Source organism: Littorina saxatilis, linkage group LG5 (genome assembly GCF_037325665.1).
Source record: "Littorina saxatilis isolate snail1 linkage group LG5, US_GU_Lsax_2.0, whole genome shotgun sequence".
Lineage (NCBI taxonomy): Eukaryota > Metazoa > Mollusca > Gastropoda > Littorinimorpha > Littorinidae > Littorina > Littorina saxatilis.
In genome coordinates this window covers 33,120,757-33,128,882 of record NC_090249.1, presented here as the reverse complement: position 1 = coordinate 33,128,882, position 8,126 = coordinate 33,120,757, and the positions used below count along the sequence as shown (strand labels likewise).

At 43.2% G+C, this 8,126-nt stretch overlaps 1 protein-coding gene across 1 annotated transcript in view; it reads left to right on the top strand.

Annotated features, from left to right (window-relative positions):
• Positions 1-1,975: 1,975 nt before the first annotated feature.
• Positions 1,976-8,126, top strand: part of LOC138966918 (GTP-binding protein Di-Ras2-like) — a 31,243-nt gene continuing 25,092 nt past the window's right edge. The window contains exon 1 of the mRNA XM_070339319.1: positions 1,976-2,344. The gene's annotated coding sequence lies outside the window, so the exon portion shown is untranslated. The remainder of the gene's footprint in view (positions 2,345-8,126) is intronic.

The window sequence follows — 8,126 nt, the reverse complement described above, 5'->3', positions numbered from 1 at the left end:
CGAAAGCGCAGTGTCGATCTGGCCATCTGGCAGTCGTGTCCCCGTAAGTAGGCTACAGACAGACAGATCTGGATCTAGTGTCTCGCACTCTTGCACCGTGTCACCTATGCTTACTGTGTGTGTGTATGTGTGACGGAGTGATTGAGTTTGTGTTACTGTTTGTCGATTTCTAACGTGAGCCTTGAAGGCTTCGCCTCTTGTTATCCCATCGATCGATCTGTGTGCCCCTATAGAGAAAATGTGCGTTGGGTCTTGGACCAAAATCGTTTTGATCTATATCTAGAGGTTGCTAGGGGTACTTCTGTATTTTGAAGATCCCCCCCCCCCCTTCCTCTTTTATTGAAAGGAAGAATAGGGGGTATTTGTTATGAATTCATTACACTGGGCTAAGCTGGATCTGAAATTCAGATTGAATTGATTGGTTCGTATGCTGCAGATTTGATGTAATCCTTTTGCTTTGATGACTACATTACTCAATACTGTCTTTACTGTCGGGATGGTAAACTTCACACGTTTGATTTGTGGCTCGAATGACTTTGGTCCTTACATTTGTGCTGGTTGAGGGTCAGTGCTCTGTTTTGACAAGATCTTATACTAACGAAAAGGAAATGACTTAACAAACATCAGTCGAAGAAACATATATTCGGCGCCACAGAATCAGAACATTGTGGCAAAATGATATCACTGGCAAGGGTAAGAATGAGTGTACAAGAGAGGGGGGGTGGGTGCAGTGGGGTACGGGGGGCCTAGGCATTTTTTCGGTTTTGTGTCTTTTTAATGATTTCTTCGTCTTAGACATCGTTATTATTTTCGCCATCACTCCAACGCCATGCCGAAAATGATGGTCAGTTCATTTTGTCGCAGAAGGTCCATGCCGAAACGGCCATATTCCTCTGTAGCTTTAATCCCCGCACCTTTAACGTGGTTGGCCAAAATCAATTGCAAACTTTAGAAATGTCTTTATGTGCCTATATATTTATGTACATTTATATGCATGTGTTGTGTATATATTAATATGTGTTAAATAGCTGATCACAAGAATGAAATGCCGCACTCATACACACAACAACATTCTTGCAGGCACGGCACTACGGCCACCGATCGTTTCTTGACAAGGGAACGGTCAATGCGCTCTTAATAATCTGCGATAGCTCCATTAGTAGGGGCCCTGGATCTGCGATCGTGGGTATTTGCAAGTGCCGTGCGATTAAGTTCCTACCGAAAGAGAAAAGTTCATGCAGATTCACGGATTACTCAGTCATTTTCTAAAGTGGCCGAATCTACTTTTCTTTAGTGTCCTACCTCCTTAATCCCATGCAGCTTTAACCACATCGCCACCCATCCACTCGGCACAAGTCACGCCCCAGACAGTGACTGACACCAGGGCTGACCCAGATGATTGTAATTATGGCGCCATAGGTTTGACCAGTCCAGCTGCCAGCGATCGATTTCAGGCAAGGCAGGGGACACACACAGCTTGACTGCATGCGATTCGATACCACTCGACTCGACTTGACAAGACTATTTCACCCTGGTCGGTTGGCCGGGAACAAACACGACTTAAATATTACCAGCCTTCGACTCGACTAGACTCGACTCGACATGCCTGCTTACCCTAGGCCTGTTTTGTGTCCAGTCGGTTGTTGAGGTACCGATGAAAACCACCGGGTGCTGTCCCCGCTATTGCTGTCACTGCTGCCTGTGCTGCTGCTGCAGTACAGCTCTTGCCCTGGCACGAGATTGATTTTGCTGCGACGACCGCCACCCCCTTCCTTCCCTACTTCCTCTTTCCTGTCTCCTTCTTTACTCCTCTCTCCCCTACCCGTTCCTGCACCCTCCCGGATTGCCGGGACAGCCCCAGCTACAGAACAACGCTTGATGATAGATTTGCGCGGACGAGTTAATGGCATTATACACACACAGGCCGCCCTGGTGCCATCATCGGTCCGCCGCGTTCTGTGAAGTCCTAGGCTAGCTGGCTTACAGTCTGCACACGGAAACTTTCGCTCTGCACGTGAACGCCGTGATCAAACCCTGTTATAACCAGCAGACGGTCGCGTGTTGTTTGTGTTTGTGTGGAGGATAGTTGCTGGACTTTTTCTCCGACGCGGTTGTGGAAGCCTGACGTATGCGTGGACTCAGTTGCGTTGCTGGACCTTTTTCTCTGATACGGTTGTGAGAATTGCTCGTGTGGAGTTGGGGTGTGTGCCAGCCAAGCCTGCATATCTTCTGAGGGTTCCTGTGTTGTTGTGGTTATTCTTGCCAGGAGGTGCTTGCTTGTATTACGGTGGAGCTGTCAGATTCCTGCTTCAAAGTGGACTGTGTCAACTGGGGTCGAAATCAGGTGAAGCATTTTGGTCAGATTTTCCTGTTTTTCTTGTATTCCCGGCTTTGAAGCCACATCCAAATGTCTGGTGCCACAGTGGGCGGAGTCAACGGGCCCAAAATCAGGCGAATTTTGTCCCCAGATGTTGCTTTGTCCTTGACGATTGTCGCAAAGGGTGCTTATTCCTGTAAACCTTTCAGATTCGTTTGATTCCTGTATCAAAGTGGATGTTGCAAATGGGACCTGTGTCAAAGTTGAATTCATGATTGCAGATTCTCGTACAGAAGTCTTTCTTTCATTCGTTCTTTCTTTCTTTAAAAGACCACTCGGTCGACGCACCGTAAATATAACGTTTTGTTCTTTCATTCATTCTTTTATTCTTTTTTTTTCCCTTTAAAATCCACGGGGTCGACGTACTAGTATACTGTAAATGTAACGTTTTTGTTTAGTCAATAACTAAACGTTCCAATAACCTACAATTCTTTTTTTTCTTCTTCTGAATTTTGGAACGTTAAAAGTCTATCTGTTTTTGGCTTGCTTACTGTCTTTCTTTCTTTCTTTCTTTCCATTTCCCACTTCTTTCCTTTTTTCAACGTTCATTCATTCTTCTTGTCTTTCTTTCGTTGTGCGGTCAATCCCTGTATTGCTTTCAAGCCTTATTATTGCGAAGACATTTGTTTCCCAGCTGCGTTGATTTTAATTGGACAGTACTAGTTGATAATTTTTTTTTCCAAATCGTCCAAAGATGTGATAACTTTGCATTTCAGTGTGATGCATAGCATTATGCAGAGAAAAAAACACTATTTTCTGTGTACAATTACGTGTTTTGATCTACGTTCTGCACTCAAAGCATGACAATGACGAATCGAAACTCGGTGCATGGACACGAGGGAATTGCATCCGGTTAATGTGTACTGATTTAACTAATTTTCTTGCTAATGGATTTGGCATATTTTCAAATGAATCACGGATTGTGTTTTTGATCAGGGGCCCGACTCTCTGAGGCTTTAAACCCAAAGAAATTGATTGACCACAATTATGAAGATTACTTTTGAATAAAGATTAGTGGTAAAAGCCATAAAAAAGTGTATTGTACCATAATCATACATTTTAATTTGCACCACACGTTTTCTACTGTCAGTTTCGGGTCTAGCATAACTTGCCTTTGCATGAATCTGTCATGCGTTCTGTCGCGCGTGTCCGATGAATTTAGCGTTATCACGGTTATATTTTGTGTCTGCTGTATGTAATAGGGGGGATTGTAGCGTTGCTCGGTCGTCCAATTTTGCGAATGTTCAAAATAAAAATGCTATTTACAGTCAGAACTCTCTCCTTTGTTATGCATATGTGTTTGTGTGTTTGTGATGCTGTCTGATTCGTCATCTCTCTGATTTATGACAATCAGCCTAACTGACTTTTTCAAACACCAACACTTTTTACATTTAGTCAAGTTTTGACTAAATGTTTTAACGTAGAGGGGGGAATCGAGACGAGGGTCGTGGTGTATGTGTGTCTGTGTGTGTGTGTGTGTGTGTGTGTGTAGAGCGATTCAGAGAAAACTACTGGACCGATCTTCATGAAACTTGACATGAGAGATCCTGAGTATGGCATCTCCAGACTGTTTTTTCATTTTTTTTTATAAATGTCTTTGATGACGTCATATCCGGCTTTTCGTGAAAGTTGAGGCGGCACTGTCACGCTCTCATTTTTCAACCAAATTGGTTGAAATTTTGGTCAAGTAATCTTCGACGAAGCTCGGACTTTGGTATTGCATTTCAGCTTGGAGGCTTAAAATTTAATTAATGAGTTTGCTCATTAAAGTTGTCATTAAAATCAATTTTTCGCAAACAGATTTAAAATTGATTGCATCGTATTCTTCATCACATTCTGAATCTAAAAATATATACATATGTCATGTTTACTCTTAAAATGTGATCACAATTAACGAAAATAGATTAATTAGTCTTACGATTAAAATTTAAGAAATCGATCCAAAAATAATTTCATCTTATTCTTTATCATTTCCTGATTCCAAAAACATATAGATATGATAGGTTGTATTCAAAACAAGCTCCGAAAGTTAACAAGAATACAGAAAAGCGCGCTTTCCTGCTTAGCACAATACGCCACCGCGCTAATCTGGCGTGTCAATATCACTACATTTTGCACGTGGAAGGTGAGCGATTTCCTTCACGCGGGGATTGACGAAGCTGTACTGTCTTGGTGAAAAAATACAGTGCGTTCAGTTTCATTCCGTGTGTTCGACAGCTTGACTAAATGTAGTAATTTCGCCTTACATGACTTGTTTTTCTCTGATGTTGATGCCTTTTGTGCTGTGTTCGTGAATGCAAAACATTCTTAGTTTCCTGCAACTGTGGTTCATCCCCAGTGTAGCATGTTGTAGTTACGCTTCAGGATTGCAATGCCACTGCTTTGTTCTGATCACAGGCGCATAACAAACACTGAAAACATGTTTGTTTTCAATGCTGTTAATCGGTGTCCTCTGTGCAATATGTCCATAAAGCAAGGCATTGCGTTCTAAGGGAAGTCAGTGTTAGTCTATCGCCTGTGGTACTGATGGTGAAATATTCACGTAAAGCTTCCCAACCTGTCTGGTCTATGCCGTTCTGGGGTATTTGCATAAATCCCCGATTCCTGGGGCAGTGGCTTTTATTGTTAGTGAGATATTTCTCTCGCACTTCAGAGGCAGCGGTTTGACCCAGTTATGCATGTGCCAAAATATTCACGGAAAACTGCTGGATTTCTGTGTCACTGGGTCATGCCAGCAGTGAAATATTAACGTTAAAAAAATCACAGATTCATGTGACTTAAAGCTCGTTCATTTTCACTGCAGTGGTTTGCACTAATAAGCACGTGCAAAAGCGTGCGCCTAAAGCTACCGGACTTCTGTGTGACCGGTTGATGCCATTGGTGAGATTTTATCTTAAAATCACAGATCCGTGTGACGTTAAACTTGCACTTCCGATGCAAGTGGTTTGCACTAATAAGCAGGTGAGAAAGTCTGTACCAAAGTTACCAGATGTTTGTGTAATTGGTTGATACCAGGAGTGAGATGTTAACTCAAAATCACAAATTCACGTACTTCAGATGCAAGCAGTTTGCACCAATATTCATGGGGTTAAAGATTCTTGCACAGGTTCCAAAATGTTGTTGTTGTTGTTGTTGTTACATCCCTTGTAAAAGTGGTTTATGCCTACGGTGTAGCTTGACTCATTGTTTCTATTTAAAAAACAAAACAAGTGAGAGCATCTCTTCCTCAACGCATAAAAACCCGATAGGGTTATTTCCGGAATTCGTTTAAATTTAAATTCTTCCAATCCGACTTCGCGGCTGCGTACCATCCAATTCGATAGGACCCAGTTTCGGCTACGTGATCTTCAGCCCAGATTCGATTTCTAGCCGTTAATTAAACCGGTACCAAAATGTTGTTGTTCTTTTTCTCTCTGAGGGAGATTCTTTACCAGGACCAGGAAAAGGTCAAGGAGAGGGGTGTGTGTGTGTGTGTGTGGGGGGATTGATGGATCTAAGCCCTCCGGAGAAGCGTGTTGTACTGACAGCATCCCACGATCTGGCCATCGGGGGGCCGGGGAAGGGACTGCTGCATGATTGTGTTTTAGTGTTGCAGTCCTCTACTGAAGAGGCTTTTGTTCTCTCTCTCTCTCTCTCTCTCTCTCTCTCTCTCTCTCTCTCTCTCTGTCTCTGTCTCTCTCTCTCTCTCTCTCTCTCTCTGTCTGTCCGTGTGTGTGTGTGTGTGTGTGTGTGTGTGTGTGTGTGTGTGTCTTTGTCTGTCTCTGTCTCTGTCTCTGTCTCTGTCTCTGTGTCTCTCACTCTCTCTCTCTTTCTCTCTCTCTCTCTCTCTCTCTCTCTCTCTCTCTCTCTCTCTCTCTCTCTCTCTCTCTCTCTCTGGCTGTTTGTTCAATATTTCCATTTCATGGCAGTTTGAAAACAAAAACAAAAAACAGTTCAGTCCTGCAGAGAATTCATGATTTCAGCTTTCTCGGAAGGACGAGGAAAGGGTTATCAGGAGAAGTGATGGATCTCAGCCTTCCCAGAGAAGCGTGTTGTGCCCACACCATCCTCACGCTCTGAGGAGAAGACAAAGCCAGCATCGTGTCAGGAAGGGATTTTTGTGCTGTAGTGTTGCAGTCCTCGACTGAAGAGGCTTTGTCGTGGGGAAAGAAGCTTTGTAGTGGCCGTGTGTCAGTGTCGCCGCTTTATAAAGATGTCTGTGGAAAAAGGGTTTACTGCACTCAGAGGACCCCGTTTGTAAGCTGTTCATGATCAGTTTTTGAATTTTTTTTTTTTTATCCGACGGGCTTTTCTGGTATTGTGTAAGCTGGAAGTATTTGATGGCATTGAAACAAGATTGCACTTTTGCCGTGGGCGTAAATGGCAAGGATTTGTTTGTTTGTGTTTTCTTTTGTAAATGAGTTTTTTTCTAACATTTTGGGTTGTTCGAGTCAGTGTTCAGATTTCTGTTTTGAATTAACATGCTTTCAAATGGTTCAGATGGATTTGATGTGTTCCAATCGCATATTATGCTCTTGCTTGCCTAAAACGCACTGGGAAGTGTTGAAACTGGCGTCGAGCTAAAATTAATGTCGATAAAATGCACTCAAAGTGTTATTCATCCCAAACCCTGTTAGCACCATGAATAAAACACTGATGCCATGTATTAGAAACACTGATATTGTCATGCAACAAAACACTTCTGAAATGTACTTGTATCAGAACGATACCATAGAACGAGAAAGGAACAATTCGAAATGGTGCGCATAAACAAAGTTTGGGCTGCAGTCAGTGACGTCGACAGGCAAATATTTATCATGTTAGGTGGAAAAAAATTGACGCGCAACAGATGATCAGAAATGGCGTGCATAAAAGATTGTTTTTGGTTACAGTCGGTTACAATGACATTGGCAGGCAAACATATAGATCGAAGAAGAAAAAAACCACTTGTTTTTTGAATTGAGAAAAAAACACCTAACGAGCAACAAACGATTTGAAATGGCGTCCATCAGATGTTTCTGGCCACAATCAGGGACACTGAAAAACAAGCATGCAAAAAAATATCGAGCCAAACATCGCACACTCCCCATCACAAACAAGCTCCCAGTCTTTTGAAGTCTTGAGCCGCGGAGACTCAGATTGCCCGCGTCGATAACGGGAGAGAGAGAAAAAATCGAAGAGAAGTGGTGTCAGCCATTCACACACTCTGTCTCTGGGCCTCCGAGAAAATGGACGGAGTGTTTTTGCTGTGCATTGGAACCCCTGTTTTAAGATTCGTATCAATGAAAATAAGGTTTTTAAGAAGGAGGGAGTCTTAAAATAGAAGCAAACTTACAGAGATTATGAACAAAAAATCTGTATATAAAAAAAAGGCTATGTCTTAAAGGGGGAGAGACCGGCAAGGTTGGCCTAGTGGTAAGGCGTCCGCCCCGTGATCGGGAGGTCGTGGGTTCGAACCCCGGCCGGGTCATACCTAAGACTTTTAAATTGGCAATCTAGTGGCTGCTCCGCCTGGCGTCTGCCATTATGGGGTTAGTGCTAGGACTGGGTGGTCCGGTGTCAGAATAATGTGACTGGGTGAGACATGAAGCCTGTGCTGCGACTTCTGTCTTGTGTGTGGCGCACGTTAAATGTCAAAGCAGCACCGCCCTGATATGGCCCTTCGTGGTCGGCTCGGCGTTAAACAAACAAACAAACAAACAAACAAAAAGGGGGAGAGGTCTACAAATGGAGGTCTGAAAATGGGGGTTCCAGTATACATCACGGACCC